The sequence below is a fragment of the Gopherus flavomarginatus genome, chromosome 5 (genome assembly GCF_025201925.1).
Source record: "Gopherus flavomarginatus isolate rGopFla2 chromosome 5, rGopFla2.mat.asm, whole genome shotgun sequence".
NCBI lineage: Eukaryota > Metazoa > Chordata > Testudines > Testudinidae > Gopherus > Gopherus flavomarginatus.
In genome coordinates, this window is record NC_066621.1 from 18,968,441 (window position 1) to 18,989,063 (window position 20,623).

At 48.6% G+C, this 20,623-nt stretch overlaps 1 protein-coding gene and 1 long non-coding RNA gene across 3 annotated transcripts in view; one reads left to right on the forward strand and one right to left on the reverse strand.

Annotated features, from left to right (window-relative positions):
- Positions 1-7,355: 7,355 nt before the first annotated feature.
- On the reverse strand, positions 7,356-17,371 carry LOC127051171 (uncharacterized). Its single transcript, XR_007774424.1, has 3 exons — positions 17,080-17,371; positions 14,414-14,505; positions 7,356-7,634 (listed from the first exon to the last, which is right to left on the reverse strand). It is a non-coding gene; the product is annotated as an uncharacterized LOC127051171 (long non-coding RNA).
- PACSIN1 (protein kinase C and casein kinase substrate in neurons 1) overlaps positions 13,981-20,623 on the forward strand; it is a 50,805-nt gene continuing 44,162 nt past the window's right edge. The window contains exon 1 of one of the 2 annotated variants that reach the window (XM_050953046.1): positions 13,981-14,307. The gene's annotated coding sequence lies outside the window, so the exon portion shown is untranslated. The remainder of the gene's footprint in view (positions 14,308-20,623) is intronic. The other variant, XM_050953044.1, reaches the window with a different exon arrangement.

The following is a 20,623-nucleotide window of genomic DNA, read 5'->3' on the forward strand; positions in this document are numbered from 1 at the left end:
GAACCTCAACAGATCTAGCTTTTGGCACCCAAAACATACCACATCCTCTAACATACTTTGCCTGGTATTTCACTGAAGCATCGTACCCTGTGCACAGACGTAGGACTTTGTACTGTGAATAAAACAGTCAAGATACTGACCCTTAAAAAGAAATGCTGATGCTGTTCTGTATTCTTCATACAGATGTTCTTTCCTTCCTTGAAACATAGATGGATGCCCTAATTTAAATTCAAATTAGAGCTGGCATGTGCAAAAATCTAAGAGAAATCAACAACCAATCAAACATTAAACAAAATATATGAGTCTTACATCATGGCCTCAACTGGCTGCTAGACTCTGGATCTTATGAGTTGCTAAGGGAAATGAATTCTCATCAACTTACAAAAAACTACTGAAGCATTCCACAGTAAAAGCATTAAACAACATCACTAATGGAGTGATTACTGGAAACCAAATCACAATTGTACATTGGAGCCTTTAGACCTTTGCTGTACAATATTGCAGCTTGTATACATTTATATATGAGAAGAGCAGGGAATTCACCACTGAGAAAGCAGGGAAACTGATATACCTATGGGATAAATAGAGGCAGGAAGGCTTTATTATATTCTTTTTGGCATTGTTATTTCATAACACAGATAAATAAAAATAAATCATTCTGCTCCCAGCAGAGGGCAGAAGGTTCCTCATCCAAGTTTGTATTATCACTCAGAAATCTTAAAAAGCTTGCATCAAAGAACATATTTGTTTAGCTATCCACAGGTCTGCATGAAGGGGGTTTTGTCTTTTATTATGGTAACAAACAATGTAAGAACCACATACAAACACTTTGGTGATTGAATCTGTGTCTTGGAGTGAAAAATCTGAGGATTAATCCAATAAGCCATTCCCTCCCATTTACGGAGAGTCATTCCTATTCATTATTATCACTCATTAAAGTCTCTTCACAGCATACAGTCTCTGGCCTTGATCCTGCAGCAAGCTCTTTGTGGGCTGTCTGCATGGAGCTCTTGGCAAGATCAGGGCCTGTGTGGTGAACAGCTAATAAACCAAAGTCCAAACCAATAATTTGTGGAAAAATAAATAAATACACAGCCCACCACTATTAAATTAATTTTGAGGTTTCACAGGTCCACTGGTTTCAAGATGGATCCTTGCACAGTGGGACTTGTAGTCTCCATAGGCTGTGTCACTGCATGGAAGATGAGGACAGACGCAACCAGATTCTTTTTTGGCTACTTATGTCTGTCAGATTGCCTCTCATGTACTCCTGGCCTGTTACTTCTCTGCGGTCCCTCACTTGGGAAAAATTGGGCGCCACCACTGAAATGGAATCATGAGCTGAACAGAAATAAATAAATAAATAAAGCCATCAAGCTGACCCTGCATTTCCTCAGCACATCAAAGCAGCTACTGCCTCCCAAGGAGGCTGCCCTTTCCAGCTGGCTGAACATGCTGAGAGAGAGTTTGCTCTCTGCAACACAATAAAGGTCACGTAGTCTTTAATACAGAAAGGCTGGGGTGAATGTAGCTCATGTTCCCATGTGGAAGAGAATACAGCACATTATCTGAGACATGCAGCCCCAGGAAACTCATCCTTCTCTTTAGAGCCTCAAAATAATACCAGACACGCCACTGAGAGAATCAGAGTTTTGGTGGTAGAAGGTGTACACAGCTGTCAGATAGGAGCAGCAGTAAGAGCCACTTGCAACCATAATATGGATTGATTGATCCATCAGCAATCCCAAAGTGACTGTGTATATTATACCAGACCCATTTTCTCCCTAAAATCCTTTCCTAATATGTGAGTCAAGTATTTATTTAACTGCTAATATTGGGCCAAATTCACATTTCAACAGTCATAGATCTTCCCTGCAGACTTTGAAATAGCAAGAGTTGGCTTGGCCTGCCAGTCCCACTTAAATAATCAACCTTTGCAATAATAAAACAACAATACTTTTGTTTATATACAATCCACTGCTTCAAAACACTCAGGATTTTACAGTGGAAATACAGCCATTACAATTATGCATAATAAGTCCATGCCCAAAGTGTTTTCCAGCCAAACAAATTCAACACGGTCCCTGCCCTGAAGAGCTTCCAGTCCAAGGCACCTGTCTTGAATGGTGTTCAGCATGAGCAGATTCTTAGCCCAGTGGGGACTCCCTGATAAAGTCAGTGGGGATCCATAGGGATGCAGGGATCTGCACGCATGAAGCAGCTTCCAGGATAGTAGCTAATTCTAAACATAATGTAACACGTGGGAGACGAAGGGAGAAAGGTTACACACACACACACAATTTTTTGCACTCATAACAATGATATTGCTTTAAACCCACTATTACTTCTTTGGGTTCATTGCATTAAACCCCTACCTCCTACCTCTAATTGGAGTAGGGTGACCAGATAGCAACTGTGAAAAAACGGCACAGGAGATGAGGGGTAATAGGCACCTATATAAGAAAAAGTCCCCAAAAATGGGACTGTCCCTTTAAAAACGGGACATCTGGTCACCCTAAATGGGAGTCCCCCTCAGCCTCTCTTCCTGCATCCTCTCTTCAGCTCCCTTCCCTCTGCACACATGCAATAAGGTAATGGCTAACAATCTCTGCAGAAGTGCGGCCGGTGTCCCCCTTCTGAAAGCTTTCTCGAGCAATGGTTCTGTTCAGCCAATTGCACTAGAGGGCACTGCAGTTATCGGAATGAAGGGCTGCTGCATTCACTGCAGTGCATAGGGAGGATTCTTCACAAGGTGTCCATTCCTTTCCCCACAATTTGCCCTGCCCTTGTTTCATCCAGCAAAACCAGTTGTTTTCAGTAGGCTCAGCCCAGCAGTTTCCCTCTCTAACCAGCTGATTCCTCCTGGTTTTTGCATCTCTGCTATTTAACAGTCCCTCTGGGATGAGCAAGAGGAAGCAGGAGCATGTTGTTTACCAGTGAGGATCAGGATCAGCCTCTCCCTTTATGCATGCATCTCCCCACTTCAAGCACAAGCACGACAAATGAAAACTTGCATGTTTCTGGGACCACCTCCACTCTAGCCTCAGTAATTCAAGGACAGGAGCCCTTTTGTGGGTCCCTGCAGATCCCAAGGCTGTCCTTAGATGCTGAATTTCTGCTTCATAGAAGCATGGAATATCAGGGTTGGAAAGGATCTCAGAAGGTCATCTAGTCCAACCCCCTGCTCAAAGCAGGACCAATCCCCAGAAAGATTTTTGCCCCAGATCCCTAAATGCCCTCCTCAAGAATTAAAACTCACAACCCTGGGCTTAGCAGGTCAATACTCAAATCACTGAGGTATCCCCCCCTTCCTTCCCCTCTTGATGCATCTTCATGAGGGCTGAGGCCTATCTCTCAGCTAGATGGCCAGGAGGACTATCTCCCATTGGGTAGCTGGCTGCTCCTTGCGCTAGCAGAGATGCTACAGAGAATAGATGCTCATTTGCTTGTAATGAGTTTTTCCCTGGGAACCAGGACCTCAGATTCCACTCTCAGCATTCACTGACATACACATTCAAGCCATGCTTAACTAAGTTACAGCACAACTTGGATCAGCCTTAGCATTTATCAATTATTAACTGCTATTGTCATCATCATCTCTTCTGGACTGCCATCCAGCTCTGATGCGTCTGTTAATTTACCCTGCATCCTCGTGATTTCTGCTCTGTACTTCCCCATGGGACAGCAGCTGGGTTCAATTCTGCATTCTAGTCACCTGCTCACCAGGGTGGAAGTAGTGCATGTTCCATCCTGTCACAGAGCAGGAGGGCCTGGTCTGGTTCAACAACATCCTCAGTAAGACACACTAAGCAGAGATTGCTGGAGCATTAAGGGCTGGATCCAAAGTCCACTGAAGTCAGGGAATCTTTCTGTTGACTTCAGGGGGGTTGGATCAGGCCGTACATGGGCTTTTAATCTAGCCGTAGTTGGAAGGATTGTATCTATGCCTCAGGGCCTCAAGTCCACAAGCATGGCCAATGGTATTTTTTTTTAAATGATTTACATTTTTGTGTGCTTCACCAAAAGACAACACTGTGTCCACCGCCCCCTGTGCTGGTATTGCAAGAGTAGTGTTAGCTAACTCCTAGCTGTGCTGGCATCAGGCAACATAACAGTGTACAAAGGAAAGTCATATATAGAAGGCAGCTATTCCAGACACTGAGGTTTTGGGGAATTGTGGTTTGTTAATCCAATTAAATGTGTAATGAATTGTGCATATGACTGCCCTCTACAAGTTGGTGTCAGAACTGCTCAACTGTGTGCCATAGGACCAATACTGTTTACTAGTGGAGATTCTCCTTTAGCATAAGTGGCATCAGTCTGTGCTGTTTTGTTGTTTTTTGAGCGGGAGGATCAGATTTGTGTCTCTGTGATGTTCCGTGTGGCCACGGTGCATATCCTAGTGATGAATGACATTCCCACTGTAGACAGCTGTGTAGCATACACAATAGGATTGATCATGTATACCTTATCCTTCATATTACTTTGCCACTGTGTCTGATTCCATCCTGTTCATTGAAACTGATGGAGCCAGTATAGTTCTATACATTATACACAGATCATGGGCTCAGTTTACAAGGGTGCAGGTACAACCAAGTCCAACAGATTCAGTGTGCTAATTCTGGGTGGGAGGATGGCATGTAGTTACGGAAGAGCTGGGTTCTGTTCCCAACTGTGTAATAGAACTCCTGTGAAGCCTCAGAAAGCCACTACACCTCTCTGTACTCCAGTGGGGATAATAAACTGAGCACCATCACAAGGGGCCCGCTTACTCAATGTGTGCAGAGAGCTGAACTTCCTTTAAATGTGGAAGTGTCCAGCTCTGGGATTTTGGTTTGAGCCCATTGCTATTATAATGATTAAGACTATTATTCTACATTTCTTTATGCATTCGTCAAAACAAAAATGCAAATTCAAAATAAAGGAAACAATTTCTGCTGGATCTGATGATTTTGCCCATCTGTCTGCATTCTATTTGCCGGTCTGCCCAACACTCTGTTACAAGGACTCAAGGTAGACCTAACTCCGCTGGCATGGGAGCAGACATAGGCCAGGGCTGAGCCCCTTCGAAAAGCCTTTGCTCAGCCTGATTTTCCAGATGGCCATCTTGGTTGTCAGGCCACAGTCCTGACTCTTTTGAGCAAATACTTGCCACCTTTCCCTCATTTTGTAGGAGTCTTTCTTTTCACAGCAGGATGGGCTAGTGCCTAGAGCCCTAGACTCGCAGTCTAGAATCCACAGTTCTACTCCCTGCTCTGCTACTAACCTGTTGGGCAAGTCACTTCCCTGCTTCATGATTCACCTTTTCCATCTGTTAAATGGGTTTTAATGATATTTACCTCCTTTGTAAAATGCTTGGAGCTCTACCAATTATCCTGCCAGGTCATACACACAAGTGAAAGAGGAACTAGGATTTAGCCCATGTTATTCCTCACAGCCCTAGTGCCCAAAATAAAACAAATCAGAAATAGACCAATTCAGGGACAAAAGCTGTGCTGGATGTAGAAAAGGTGAAATGTTAAGTTCCCTCTCCACACAGTATCACAGGGTCAGCGCTCAAAGCAGAAAGAACCACCCTCCTGGTTGGTCCCCCCCCCCAGGCAAAATGAAATGGGACTTCGTTTGATGAAGCTTTTAAATATTTTATAAAGAGAGTAAGAAAATACAGGCAGTCTCATGGGGCTTCTTCAAGGTCCTAGTGCCAACCCTCTGTTTTTTAACAGATAGTTAATGTGATCATGGCTGGCTGACTGACATACATTTAGATAGATAGCATTTGCAATCCAGAGAGACTGAGGGACTAGATAAATTATGAGCCAAACCCTGCTGGCTTTTCTCACTTGGGCAGTCTATCTACAACAACAGATAGTATTACAGCACAGAGGCTGCATCCGGCAAAATGGTGAGCCCTCTGGTCCTGATCCAGCAAAGTGCTTAACATGAAGCCCGTGAATAGCCCCACTCTCAAGGCCCCTGCAGGACTGAAACCTAAAACTCTCACAGATGGAGGCCCTCGAGCTAGAACCTTCCTCCCTTACCTCTGTCAGGTGCTATGTTTGCCTAATTTAGGCCTTGATCCTGCAATCACACGGTTCTCCGAGTACACGTGAAGCTGCATTGACTTCATGTGGGTAGGCCCTTAAGATCACACAGAATCCTATTTGAGTCAGAGAGGCTCCACAGGAGCACAGGGTGTCTATTTGCACGGATAAAATTACAGGATTGGGGGGCTTAAATTGTAAATCCTTCTGAGCAGGGGCTGGGTTTATTTTAACCTCTATAGACAGCCATGCATAGTGATGGCACTACAATGGGGAGCTACCACCATTAACAAACATTAAATACTATAAAAATCAATAGCTGTAGTCACACACTGGGAATTTGAACCTGTTGTTCCAGGGAGGTGCTGGCCCTTCAAACCCAGTACAAATCTAACCGCTGGAAGGGAGAAGAGTGGAGTTGTTTCCTGTCCCCAAGCGCAGCAGATTCAGTGAAGAGAAGACACAGATTTCAGTGCTATGATGAAAGCAGAATCCAGCGTAGACTCTGCGGGGGGGTTTTAGATTAAAATGGTTTGTCAAAATCCTCAAACAGACTCTTTTAATCAGGTCAGTGCAAAATGATGTGCCTCAAAGGGTTTATTGTTTGGAGCCTCATTTCTATGCAGCTTTCTGGACGGGAGATATCCCTGGATCCCCTTCTGTCAGCTCAGAGTCTGCAGCACTCCCCAGAGCCAGTCATTCAAACAGCTCAAGATGGGACAACGGCCATTGTAGCTGTGCAGGATATGTCCACGTTTATGCCTGCAGTCCTGCCTGCCTCGGCTGCAGTAGCACACACGACAGTCACATAAACCCTCCTCGTGTTCTGTGGGAAGGACACCTCGTCTTTCACACTCTGTCTCGGCGGGTGTTTGCAACCCAGACACTTTTCTCACTGTGGGGGCAGATTTCCTTGGCACCCTCATAGGCTCACAGTCCTTGTGGCAGAGCAGTAGTGTGATCCATGCCCACCCACCCACAGGCCCCCTGCAGACAAAAAGAAGGCGTCTGGTACTGTAGAAAATGTGGATCAAATTCTAAAGGCCAATTAATACTGAGGAGGCGATGGATGCTGCCCACAAAACCCTTTACAGCCCCGCCTGACTTACAAAGCCAAGCAACACAGGGTGAGATTTTCCAAAGCTCTCGGTGTTGGCCTAACTCCTCCACTCCTTTTGCAGTCAAGGATGAACTCTCCCATTGATGCCAGTGGGAGCTGAGTTAGGCTAGTGCGAGACACTTGAAACCCCGCCACCACCTGGCCCTGGGTATCCAGAGGTAAGACAGAGAGCCCAATAATATCACCAGTTCAGCACTGCCTATGTGAGGGTCTCAAAGTACTTTACTAGTGTTAATAAGCTTAGCCTCACAACCTCCACGAGAGATGGGAAAGTACTGTCCCTATTTCACAGATAAGAGAAACTGAGGCAGAAAGAAGGGAAGTGACTTGACCCAGTGTCACTCAAGACATCTGTGGCAGAGCTAGGCATAGAACTTCAGATTCATAAACTGGACTGCAGATGCCACCAACAGTCTCACTCAGAGCCAACTCTGCGTTCTCTTCATTTATCTCCTCTGCCTCCTGTTCTTTCCCTGTATTTGCATTCTCAGCAAAACATAATTAGGGTGTATGTAGATGTGCTCAGGTTTTTTTATTGGGCATGACTAAATCTTCTCTTTCCTCCTGCATTTTAATACAGCTAAATGCAAAGTTAAACGTCAGGGAACAAGGAATGCAGGTCACACTTTACAGAACGGGTGACTACTGGATCTTGGAAAGCAGTGCCTCTGGAAAGGCTCTAGGGGTCACAGTGGACAAGCAATTGAACATGCACTCCCAGCGCGATGATGGGGCAGAAAGAGCTAATATGAACTTTGAGTGTATAAACAGGGGAGTAAGCGAGTCGGAGAAGAGTGATGATTTTACCTCTGTATACAGCATTGGTGAGACCGATACTGGATACTGTGTCCAGTCCTGGTGCCCATATTTCTTAAAGCATTGAACAGTTGGAGAGGGTGTAGAACAAAAGACGGAGAAACGATGTAAAGGCTGAAGAAAATGCCTGACAGCGAGTGATTTAAACAGCTCGGTCTGTTTATCTTGTCAAAAAGAAGATTGAGAGGTGACTTGATTACAGTGTATAAGTACCTTCCTGCGGAGAAAACAGCAGGCACTAAAGGGCCCTCTAATCTAGCCGAGGAAGGCAGAACAAGAACCAATGGCTGGAAGCTGAAGCCAGACACATTCAGACTGGGAATAAGGCATGCATTTTTAACAGTGTGGGTGATGAACCATGGGAACAAACTACCGAGGGAAGGGGTAGATTCTCCATCTCTTGATGCCTTTGTATCAGGACTGGAGGCCTTTCTGGAAGAGCCTCTGTAGCCAAGCACAAGTTACTGGTCTCAATACAGGGGTAAATGGGTGGAATTTAATGGCCTGCACTGTGCAGGAGGTCAGACTAGAATAGATGATCTAACTGTTCCCTCTGGCCTTAAATGCTCTGAATCCTCCTCTTCTGCTAAACATCCCCTCTACTTTCCCAGTTCTGCTGGTGAATGAGTGTCCCTCTGCCTCCCTGCCAAGCAAAGGGAGAGTGCTCCGGCTGGAAACAACTAATTGAAACACCATTCACTCCAAGACTCCCTCCTCAGCAGACTCTCTATTCCTGCCTTTCTGCTCTGCCTTCGTCATCAGAGGAAGGCCTGCAGGCCACCACAGTGGGGAGAGCTGCTGCGGTGGGTGGGTCGACAACGCTGCTGTGAATTCACAGGTTACACTTGCACTGCAGTCCTGCTCAGGAGCAGATTTACATGGCATGAGGCCCCCAACAACAGGGCCCCCCCCCCCAAAATGCAGGACAAAAATCTGACAACATGCCCCCGAGTCCCAGCTGACAGCACAGCAGGGCTCAGGTAGGCAGGCTGCCTGCATGCTGTGGCTTGTGGCCCCGCACCGCTCCCGGAAGCAGCCGGCTCTTGGCACATCTCTGCGCATCCCTGGAGGGGGGTGTGTCTCCACGTGCTGCCCCCGCCTGAAGCACCAACTCCACAGCTCCCATTGGCTGGGAATTGTGGCCAATGGGAGCTGTGGGGGTGGCGCCTGCAGGCAGCGGCACACAGAGACCCCCTGGTCCTCCCGCCTAGGAGCCGCTGCCAGAGGGGTATGTGTGCTGGTCACTTTGGGAGCCATGCTGCCCTCCCCAACCCCCTCCAGCACCCCAAACCCCTGCCCCAGCCCAGAGCCTGCACCCCACACCCAAACTTCCTCCCAGACCCCGCACCCCTCACCCCCTCCCACAGGGGAGATAAGAGAGAATGTTTTTCTTGGCTGGGTCCCAAGGGGGGGAGCCACAAAAAATGAAGCTGCACCCAGGGCCCCACTATCTATAAATCCGCCACTGGTCTTGCTGTATCCAGGGGACTTTCCCCTGCCATTCACAGGTGAGATAGCCGATCCTCCCAGACTCCTGGGGAAAACAGGGCAGCGACTGAGAAGGGGAAGGAGCTGGAACTGACTAACAGCGAGGTTGACCGGTACAGTTCCCTGGCTATGGTTTAATATGCAATCCCCTTACAGTGCTGAGAGTTTCTGCCCTGAGAGTTGCTTATTTTGGCTCATGCTTGTGCCACAAGACAGACAGAACCTTGTTGCTTTCAGCATAGACAGAGATCGATCAAACTCCAAGGCTCAGTATGAAGTAGGTGAGAAAAAACATAAGCATGCATTACACACTGCGACTGCAACAGGATGGGCGTCTGCTGTCAGGCATGCAGGTTATAAATGCATGCAATGGGAAGGCCTTCCCCTGCAGTGTAGCCATGCCTCCCCTGTCAGCAACTTGGGGCACATTTCATGCACTAAGCAAGGCTGGGCCCGCTTGGTGCTCAGAAAGGAGACCTAGAAGGAGAACACAGGGGCTGCAGGAAGCTGCACTGCCAATTCAGTTCTGTCATTCTGGTCAGAACCTGCCCCTGCCCCAATGTATTATTAAGGGGGACCAATGTTTCCAGAACAGCAGCCTTGAAGACGAGATGCAAAACTAGGGCTCTGACTGCTTGCCAGGCCCACAGGCCTTATTCCAGGGGCTAGCTCATACGTCCCAACATTTCAAGGGGCTAAGGCAAGACCATGCTGATCACCACAAATTCCTGCGGAGCCGAGCCTGCTGCAGCCACTGGTCCCCGCGCCTCGCCCACTGAGTCTGTGCCATGCTCAGCTTCCACCCCTCCAGTCAGGCCCACCCAGGTGCAGCATCACTCCCCATCCAAAGCTCCCCTGCAACCACTGAGCATGCGTGGTGGGGGGACTGAACGTGCGCAGGAGCGGGCAAAGCAGCTGCTCTCCCTAGCTCTGCCCCTGCCAATGGTCCGCACCGGGCGTAATGCGTGTCTGGCTGCAAACAGCACTGAATGCAGGAAATGTTCTATTTCAAGCAGGACAGGAGGCCAAAGCGGAACAGGCTTGTGAAACCAGGGACTGCAGAGTTGCCAACGCTGAATTTCAGAAATAAAGGACTGTTTTCTTAGCACCCCCACTCCACCCCAGCCTTCCTCCTGATATTAATTATTATCATCATCATTTTGGAATCTCCTGGAGGGACAGAGTCACCAGCACGGAGGTGCTCAAACGGGCCAGTATACCCAGCATGCAAACACTCCTCAAACAGAGACGCCTCCGCTGGCTTGGACACGTGTGCTGAATGAACGATGGGCCCATCCCAAAGGATATTCTCTACGGTGATATGGTATCGGGAAAAAGACCCAAACATTGCGTTTCAAGGATGCGTGCAAGCAAGACCTCAGAGAAATGAACATGGATGTAGACAAATGGGAAGATCACACTCAAGACTGCAGCCTTTGGAAACAAGAGCTAAACAAAGGTCTCTGGAGTTACGAGAGGAAGCCGTCCAGCTTCTCAGAGGAGAAGGCAGAGGCAAAAGGGTCGAAACATCACCTTGAAACGTGACAGATGCAGCAGAGATTGTCTCTCTCAAGTGGGTCTCTTCAGCCACGTTCGCGGATGTCATAAAACCAACTGAGTAAATTCTTTACCACTCAGGGGCGCATACCTATGGTCTCTCGAGACTGAAGGAAGTCTACTAATACATCATTTATAATAATGCTAAGCAGCACTCACCTACATTCGCCAGGGGTATTTCTGCTGCTTTCTGCAGCTCCCGTTCTTATTGTACAGAGATGAAAAAATAAGGATCATCCCTTGTAATAAGGGCCTGTCGGCAACCCAAGGCAAGAGGTGTGGGAGCTCGTCACATAGCAAACTTCATCGCCCCTTCGTCTGCTGGTTAAACTACAGAACTTCATGGGTGTTGTTTTATACTGGCCATGCATGGGATTTGTGGGATTTTTGAGTACAGACGCTGGGTCAGCTTCTGCTCTTGGCTACTGCGATGTATTGAAAACTATGTCCAAATTACAAGCTGTCACTTTATGTTTTAAGGTTTTTCCTGCTCCTGCTTCCTGGCTATGGGGCTCTGTGAGGAAGTATGCAATCTAGGCCAAACAGCAGTCTGTTTGCAGGCAGACAGCTTTGAATAAGGTGGGATGAGTTGTTCCTCTCTGGCTTTCTCTCTGTGTTTTATCCTTCCGAACGGTAAGAAATAAAGTTGTGTTATGTTGCAAACTTCCAGCAAGAGTATTTATATTTTTCTCTAACTTATGTTTGTATGATGTGAACATAGCAGTTACCTCGGCATAAAACCATAGCAATGCCACTGACTTCACTCGATTTATATCAGGGAGAGAACAGAATTCTCCCTACAGACATGAAGAGGTTCTGCTAACCATTTTGTAGGCTTTGCTTTCTATTCTCCAAACGCAGCTACACCCATCTTCCTCTTAAGTATTCAGAGTAATGCAGGCCAACAGGTCTCTCCCGTACTAGGGAGAATTATAATCAAAACTACCGCTAGAGGGCATTAAAATACTAATGTCCAGATCAGGGGTCGGCAACTTTTCAGAAGTGGTGTGCCGAGTCTTCATTTATTCTCTGTAATTTAAGGTTTTGAGTGCCGGTAATACATTTTAACGTTTTTAGAAGGTCTCTTTCTCTAAGTCTATAATATATAACTAAACTATTGTTGTATGTAAAGTAAATAAGGTTTTTAAAATATTTAGGAAGCTTCATTTAAAATTAAATTAAAATGCAGAGCCCCCTGAACCGGTGGCCAGGACCTTGGCAGTGTGAGTGCCACTGAAAATCAGCTCGAGTGCCACCCTCGGCACGCATTCCATAGGTTGCCTACCCCTGGTCCAGATTCTCCTCTTGCAGTGGGTTTACACCTGTGGAGCAGTTGCTTGCAATCAACACCAGCAGAATGATTTCCTCATGTTTAGTGTAGTTGTAGCCATGCCAATCCCAGGATATTAGAGAGACGAGGTGGGTGAGGTAATATCTTTTATTGAACCAAGTTCTGTTGGTGAGAGAGAGAAGCCTTCGGGCACACAGAGCTCTGAAGAAGAAGAGCTCCGTGTGGCTAGAAAGCTCGTCTCTCTCTCTCTCTCTCTCACCAACAGAACTTGGTCCAATAAGAGATATTACCTCACCCACCTTGTCTTCCTGATATTTAGTCATCTACAGGAAATGCCCATTTGCACATTCAGTCACTCAGTTTGTGCACATATCATGGGTGGCTGAAGCCTGGCTGTTCACTGCCCTGCATCGAGCACAGTTATTTATATATATGCAAAGAGAGAGTAAAACGCTCCTCTGGCACTTTGGTAGCTTTTCACACTCTCTTTGAACAGGTGTAGGGGGCTCCGCAAGATGCAAGGCCACAGAGCCAGGCCCTGCACACACAGGTGCAGGCGTGTGTGCATTTTTGCACGTTGACCTTGGAGCTATGCATGTAAATACCTGGCCCCCAGAATGTAACACTGCACCTAGTTGCATAGTAGTTGATTTCACAGGGTGAACAGCAAGATTGATTTCCCTTCCTGGTCAATACTGAGCTCACCTAAGTCATTATTTACTGCTCGGGCCAATAAATATTGCAGTTCCCCTCACCCGAAGACAAAAGGACCCATTGTGCACTCTGTCAGCTAGCACAACCCTACTAATTTCCCTGGGCTGCATCGGAGTAAGAGCAGAATTTGGCCTAGCCCCTGCTCATTGTCCATTACATTTGATTCATGATCCAGAATTCCTGACCCCAAACAAGGGAGATAACATCAGGTCCAGGTGTGACAGAGCGAGGTCTGACCCCAGGAGATGAAGAGAGGATGAGAGCTGTTCTCTGGCTCTGTATCCACCACCTCTACAAGGCAGAATAGCAGTAGGAGGGAACAGTGTCTATTTACACTGTATGTATTATAGTAGCCCCAGGAACAGAGAAATCTATCTAAGCAAGGGAGAGAACTGTGCATGGCTCAGAAAGCAGGATAGTGGGGATAAGAGGGCCAGCCTTAAGGATGAGAAATGACAGCAAATGTTTGGGGTCCCAAGTTTTAGACCCAAGCTGGGCCCCCCAGCAGAATGAGTGGAACTAGAAGGGGTGGCCACGTCCCACCCATTCTCCCTCTGCCTGCACAGAGGGGACTGGAGGGAAGCTTCATCAGGTGCTAGTGAAAGCTGGTCTGGGAGCTGAGACTCTGACCATGAGGGGGAGGGAGCGAGAGGTATGGGAGAGGGAGCAGGGGGAAAGGGAGCAGGATGGGGTGATGGGGAATAAGGAAATGGGAGGGGAAAGGAGAGACAGTGATGGGGAAGGAGGGGGAAAGAGAGAGTGAGCGAGAAAATGAGGGGAGGGCAATGGGAAAAGAAGGAAAGTAAAAGTACGTGAGGACGACGAGAGGGAGGGAAAAGGAAAAAGGAGCAGCAGGAAGGAGAGAGAAAGTCAGGGAGAGAGATAGTGAAAGGGAACTGTATGTGAGAGGGAGAAAAGGAGGGAGGGGGGACCGTCCCTTCCAGGAAATGCAGAGCGCGGCTCTAAGCATATTCACTGCCTTTTCTGCAGTACTGTTTTCACCTTGTGCTGCCGGGCGAGTCATCATGCAGGGCCCAGGCGGGGATTGGCTGGCTAAAAATGCCTCTCTAATCTGTGCGCTGATCTTTACCCCCCTCCTCCCCATCTGCTGTGACCTTCCTGCCAATGTGCAGCGTGAGAGAAGGACCCAGTAGGCGTCCCTGGCAGCTGGATCCTATACAATAGGGGAGGCAGCCAGCCTGCAGGGCCTTCTGCCTGACAGGTGCTGGGACCTCGCCTTTCCACCAGCCTCCCATGGTCTCCGCTGTCACTTCTCAAAGGTAAGTCATGGGCTGCACTCTGATCTCTTGGGGGCAGCGGGACCGTGGTTTGAGGCTGGCATGTAAGGCTTTCTAACTGGTGACTACACCGGCATACCATGCTAACCTTGGCTGGGATGAGGGGCCAGGATTGGCAGGGGGCGTGTGGCTCGCACATTCCTCCAGTCGACCTGCTCTGCGACTCGCCCTAGAAAACACCTGGGAAGAGAGAGAGAGGAGGCTAAGGGAGGCCTGTAACTTTCCACTGGGATGGGCTGGTGTCAGGTGGCTGCAGAGAGCCGTTAAACAGGGTGAGGTCCTGCGCCGAATGATGGGGCAGCTGGCATTTCATTCCTGTCCACACAGATGAGTGCAGGAGTAAGACACACGGGGGCAGCTCCACTTGTTGTGTTTCCACTACACAAGCCTGTGCAGCAGGGAATTTCCTGCTCTGTTGTCTGAAGTTGCTTGGGGCTGCTCAGCTCAGAGGCCATTTACCTTACCCCTTTTGTGGCCTCCCAGAGTCTTTGCTGGCCTGAAAATGATCTAAGGCCCCAAGGCTCAGATATACGTGGAGCATTGTAACACTTCAATACAGGGGCCAAAGACAGAAAATGACAATGAGGGATGTGTTGTCATAGGGGCTACATCTATAAGACACTTACAGGACTCCAGTAGGAGCTGTGTGCACTTAGCGTCTGGCAGCATCAGGTCTATAATGATTGTAGAAGGAGCAGAGAGCTTATAACGTATGTAGTATGTAATATCTACCATGGACAGTATTATATAGTGTGTATAAGAACACTGGGCTGTATATTATGCACCGTGAATCACACATTGAGCCTGTAAGATGTTACCTAGAGTCAAATTCTGGAAGATGCTGGTTAGAAAACCCCACACACCAACCTCGGGGACTCAAGGATGAGATGGGATGGGAGTGTCCCTATTATGGCTTCCCCTGCAGAGACCCTTCTGCACACCCCCACCATGACAAAAGCAGAAGGGCAGGACCTTGGGATCACAGGGAAGGATCTGCATATTTATGTGACTATGCCCCTGATCCATCAACAGCCCATGCAAACAAATTATTCCAGGGGAAAGGAGCTGTTGCTGGCTGGGATACAAGCACCCTCAAATGTTGATCTTGCAGCAGACACATGCACTTGTTATGGGGCCATTTTCCATAGGACCAGAATTTGGTTCATAGAGCTACACAGGTGGCATCCAAAACCCCACCTTTTTGGATGGCTGTGATTATGGTTTGCTCTCTCCCTTCTCCTGGGTGCCATCTCAGAGGTGAAAACCTGGCCCCGTTTTGAGATCAGCTGTTCTGCAGTTAGGAAGCAAGCACCTGTGAGCATTCCAGCATCTGGCACTCTCAGGTTGCTGCCTTTTTACATTCCCAGCCATTTCTGATGGGGTCACACAGAATATAGGAAACAGACTAGAAACAAAAATGTGAAACTGACCAGGCTGGAGTTCCTGTCACAGCTGAGTGAAGACACAGGAAACAAACAGCACCAATGGTGATGAGTATCTAGATTTTTAAAGTTCCTTCAGTTTGCGTTAGGCCTTGCTGGCATCTGGTCTGCACTTGATTTGCGTGCCTGCTTCATGCCAGATCAGTTCAAGCTACATGACTTTGCCACTTACACCCTGGTGTAAATTATACAGTCGGGGCTTACCTCAATCGCACCAATTTTCTGCCTCCCAGGATTCTGGGGCTGCCCAGAGGCTAAACCAGCCCCTAATATACATTAGTGTAGCCCCAGGGCTGCACTAAATTCTGCTCAACATTGCCGCAGTCCAGCCGTGCTTGCATCCATTTGATGCTCTGTCCCTTCCCTGGCCTGCCCTCTAGGTGGATTGGAGGAAGTGGATTGCATGAAGCTGGAGCCGCACAGAGGGGATTCAACCTGAACAGAGGCTCAGGCACTAGGTGTAAGAGACCACTGAATTGGGCCCCTGATTTCTGAACCAGACAGAAAGTCCCATATTAAGGTTTTTGGGAGCCTAAAATTAGCCCCTCCCAAAATCTGGATTCGGACTGGTATTCTAAATGTAGAATTTAGGCACCTTTCTCTGTAGCCAGAGTTTGAGGCCTGGACTCAGTGGGTTGAACTGTGCTCTCTGTTTCACTAGTGCAAACCAACAGTAACTCCACTGGAGTCACTAGGGTGACACTGGAGGAAGAATAGGCATGAGATGGGAATCAGGCTCAGTGTCCTTGATCAGCTACGGATGGTGCAGCCAGGGCTGGCTCCACGCACCAGCTTATCAAGCAGGTGCTTGAGGCGGCAACTCGGGAGTGGGGCGGCAGTTTCAGGGATTCGGCAGCAATTCGGCGGAGGGTCCCTCACTCCTGCTCGGAGCAAAGGACCTCCCGCTGAATTGCCGCAGATTGCTATTGCGATCACAGCTTTTTTTTTTTTTTTTTGGCTGCTTGGGGCGGCCAAACCCCTGGAGCCGGCCCTGGGTGCAGTAGTGCTTATTTTGTGCGAGGGCTTGGCAGGGCTGAGCCCTGCCACCTCTAGGCTTGGCAGGTCAGAGCCCCAGCACCTTTGAGCTTGCTGCATATGTTATGAATTGTTTGAGCCCTGGCACCTCTTTCATCACAGATTAAGCACTGTGGTTAAGTGAGCAAAACTGAAAGATCCAGGGCAGAACAGCTCGCTGAGGCAAACAACTGGAAGACATTAAACAACCCAATAGACTAGGAAATTCCTCAGCTGTGCTGGCAGTGCAGGGAGATGACACAAAAGAGATCAGCAGAAAATCCCCATCACTCCTTACCCTAGGCAGCTATAGCAGGTATGATCATCCCAGGTCAGGCTGTCTTTGGCTGGCTGGTCTCCCTAGGCTGGCTTTGATATTTGATCTCCGTTTCCAGTGTCAGAAAACCCCATTCCCTGACAATTGTTGTCTAGAGACTCTATGGCCTAGACATGTCAGCTGAATGCGGGTGCAGGCTCTGGCTGTAATCTGAACTGGCTTCTCCAGTGACACATTAGGCTCCGTCTTCAGGCTGCAGCCTGTATCAGAGACTCCAGGGTGCATTACTGCCTGCTGCTTAGTATCCATGGGCTCTCACTGGGCCTGTATCACATATCCCAGCTCGGTGCTGCTGACTCATGCTTAACATACACAGGCTGCAAGTGCAGGTAGTATTAGCAGCTGTCCTCTGTGGCAGGTGTAACCAAGGGGAGCCATTATCACTCTCCTTTCACACCAATACCGCTGCAGCATTTGATCTGGGATATTTGTGTGAAGCAGGAGCTGGTAGGGGAGTCATCAAGGTCTCTCCGTGCACACACAGCAGGTGCATGGAGCGAGGAGAGCTCTCTGTGCCACTGCGCTGGGAGCTCTGCTTCCTCGCTGGCCAATGGCAGTGCTGCTAGGCCTTTACGTTCTCCAGTCACCAGCCACACACGGTGCTACCCATTCACTTTCCCTGCCCTGTCTGTAAGAGGCTGGGCAGTGATAGCCTGCAATAACCTCCCTAGGTAACATGCCTATTGGGAAAGGGCTAAGCAGGTTCTACTGACTCACTATTGCAGGTAGTTACCTCCTTAGATACAAGGGAGGTGGATGTGGCTCTCTGAGAGAACAGGATCTAGGGTGCGGGCTGAGCCATCCAAATGGAGGAGCCCTGGGAGCAGGCAGGCCTGGGGAGAAGGTCTGAGCTGATCTTGATATTTTATTACTGTTACTTCCTTCACGAATAAAGCCAAAGCCCAGGCAGGGGGTGAGTTTGTACTTGACACGGTGCATGGGCTGTGTTTATAGAGCAGGTCGGGAAAGGCACCTGCATGCACTCTTCTTAATGGTACAGACTCCGTTAGCTACTTTGCTTCACGAATGCAGGTCACTTCCACCTATTCATGGCACTTGCTCTGTTATTGATGCTATCACTGCAGCTATAGAAATGTGATAGCTCTCAGATAGAAAGATGCTAGTGGAGTCTGAGGACACTACCTGGACTGGCCTTTGGGGTTAAGACTTTACCAAGTCATCCTGGTTGAAATTCACTGCCTCTCTACCTCTGGTACTGACCTGGCCCCCATCACTGGAGTATCTGAGCACCTTCCAGCCTCTAGTATAATTATGATCCTTACTCCTGCAAGCAGAGCAGGGCAATTGTCTGCATAGTACAGAGGGGGAACTGAGGCACAGAGACTGAATGACTTGCCCAAGGTCACACAGGGGGTCTATAAATTGGGTCTTCCCAAACCTAGGCAATTACCCTAACACCCCCACATACACACACACACTTGCACGCAGACTCCAAGCAAATGGGCTTTGTATAGGGAAATTCAATGGAGCTGGGCAGAGACAGGCAGGATTCAGTGCAGCCATAGACAGTTGTCTGAAATAGTAGCCACGCCCCATTTACATTGCCTTCATCTGAGTTTCCAGGCACTGGATCCATCTTGAGTGTAGCTTGAGTGAACGCTGGGACAGCCGATTCAGGCCCCACCTCCCTGCTGCCCGAGGAGATGGCTTGCTCAGACAGTGCCATGGCTGGGAACTGCAAAAGGGAGCAAGAAGAGGCCTCTGAGGAAGATTAAAGCAACAAGATCATCAGCTCAGCCATATCAGGTGCCTGGTGAAATGGTGCTGACCCACCCTGCTGGGCTGGGACCTTCCTGTCCCTTATCTGAACTGTCTCCTCCAGATGACAAGTGCCTGTCACAACCAGTCAGGCCAGCCCACCTGATCTTTTTCAACCACATTTGCTTTGGCCTTGTTTCCTGGAGGACTGGTGATTAATAGGTGGCTAGTGCTGATAAAGCTGTCCAGGGAGGCAGGATAGACTTAATAGTGAAAGCATTGCGAAATGCAGGCTAGGTGGTTGCTGTGCATTGTGGGAAACTATCAATTAGCTACGTGTGAGAAAGAATGAGTGAGTAACAGAAGAAGAGAGAAAGGCAGGGGGAGAGCAGCAGAGAGATAAAGAGAATGAGAAAGGCACAGAGAAGATGTGTCTACACTAAGAGCCTGGAATTGCACCAGTTCTGAATTTAGCCCTAGGTGGAAACTGCTGCTGAAATGTTAATGGCCCTAAGTGGCTGATTCCTGAACCTCTCCAGCTCGTCCCTCACAGAATCATTTTGGCACATCCATGCACCATGCATCTGCCAGCCATGGCAGTTCCCAGTGCATTTTCAGACTCCCGAAGCACCTCTCCCACAGCACCTGGTGTTGCTTCGAGCAGTGTTTCTCAAAGGGCCAGTCTGGGAACTGGCACCGGTCCCTGAGATCTCCCTGATTCCATTTAGGAAGGCCGCAGGCTGGTCCCTTGTATCAAAAAGCTTGAGAAACACTGGCATAGAGCAAGGGATTGGATGTAGTTTCCAGGTGGAAGGCAAGGCATTGTAGGATGGAGCTGGGAGAACTGGCTGACCCAGGCAACTGGAATGCGCCTAGCTCCTTGTGCACACTAGGAAGAAAACTTTACAGACAGCACTGTCTGTGCCAGATCTAATCTAAAGACTTTGTCCCAGATATTGCAACCAGCAAATACAAATGACGTTTGTGAAATGCCTGGGACAGCTCTTGAGTGCTGATACAAGGGTCAGGCACGGAGATCAAGGTGCTCCAGTGATTTGCTGCTGTGCCTCTTTAAATAACACAGGCAGGCCGGGAAGAAGAAAGAAAGGTTCAATTTTCACTCCAAGCAGAGTTTTCAGCCCAGCAGTGCTCTCTGAAAGCCCTACGGGCATCTGGGTGTGAGAGGAATCACTAACCAACTTTCCCGCAGTATAGGCTACCTTGGGGTTTCTCCTGTGTGTGGAAAGGTGGCTAGTGAACCATGCTAGCTGGGAAAGGCATGATGTCTGCAGCACAGTGCCCGACTATGCCATGGAGACAGATCTGGGAGCGACTGAGCGAGGTTCTCTGCTCCTCAGGAGGGTGAGCGGTGCAGCACCCCCTGTATGTCTCAGTGAACAGAGCCATATTTCAGCAGCTTCGCAGGATGCTAAGTGCTCCTTTGCCTGCCTGGAAGGGGCACACTGTAAGGTCAGGTGCGAGCAATGCAGGCAGAGCTGGGATTTGTTTGATCCCAGAACTGGCTTGTCCCAACCTGGAAGGAAACACTTTCCAGACCAACCTGGCGACCTGCATTGCCATACAGCAGACAACCAAGGCTCAGAGTGTGCGAATTTTAAGGCCTTCTTCCTGCCCCATTCAAGCCAATGGGAGCTTTGCTGATAGCAGGATGAAGCACTTAGTGCTGGTGAAATGGGCCAGATTAGCAGCCCTGAAGATCAGAGTCCCCTGCCCACAGAGCTGATACAGCACAGGCAGGTGGCTGGACAGATTCCTCTATGCTGAC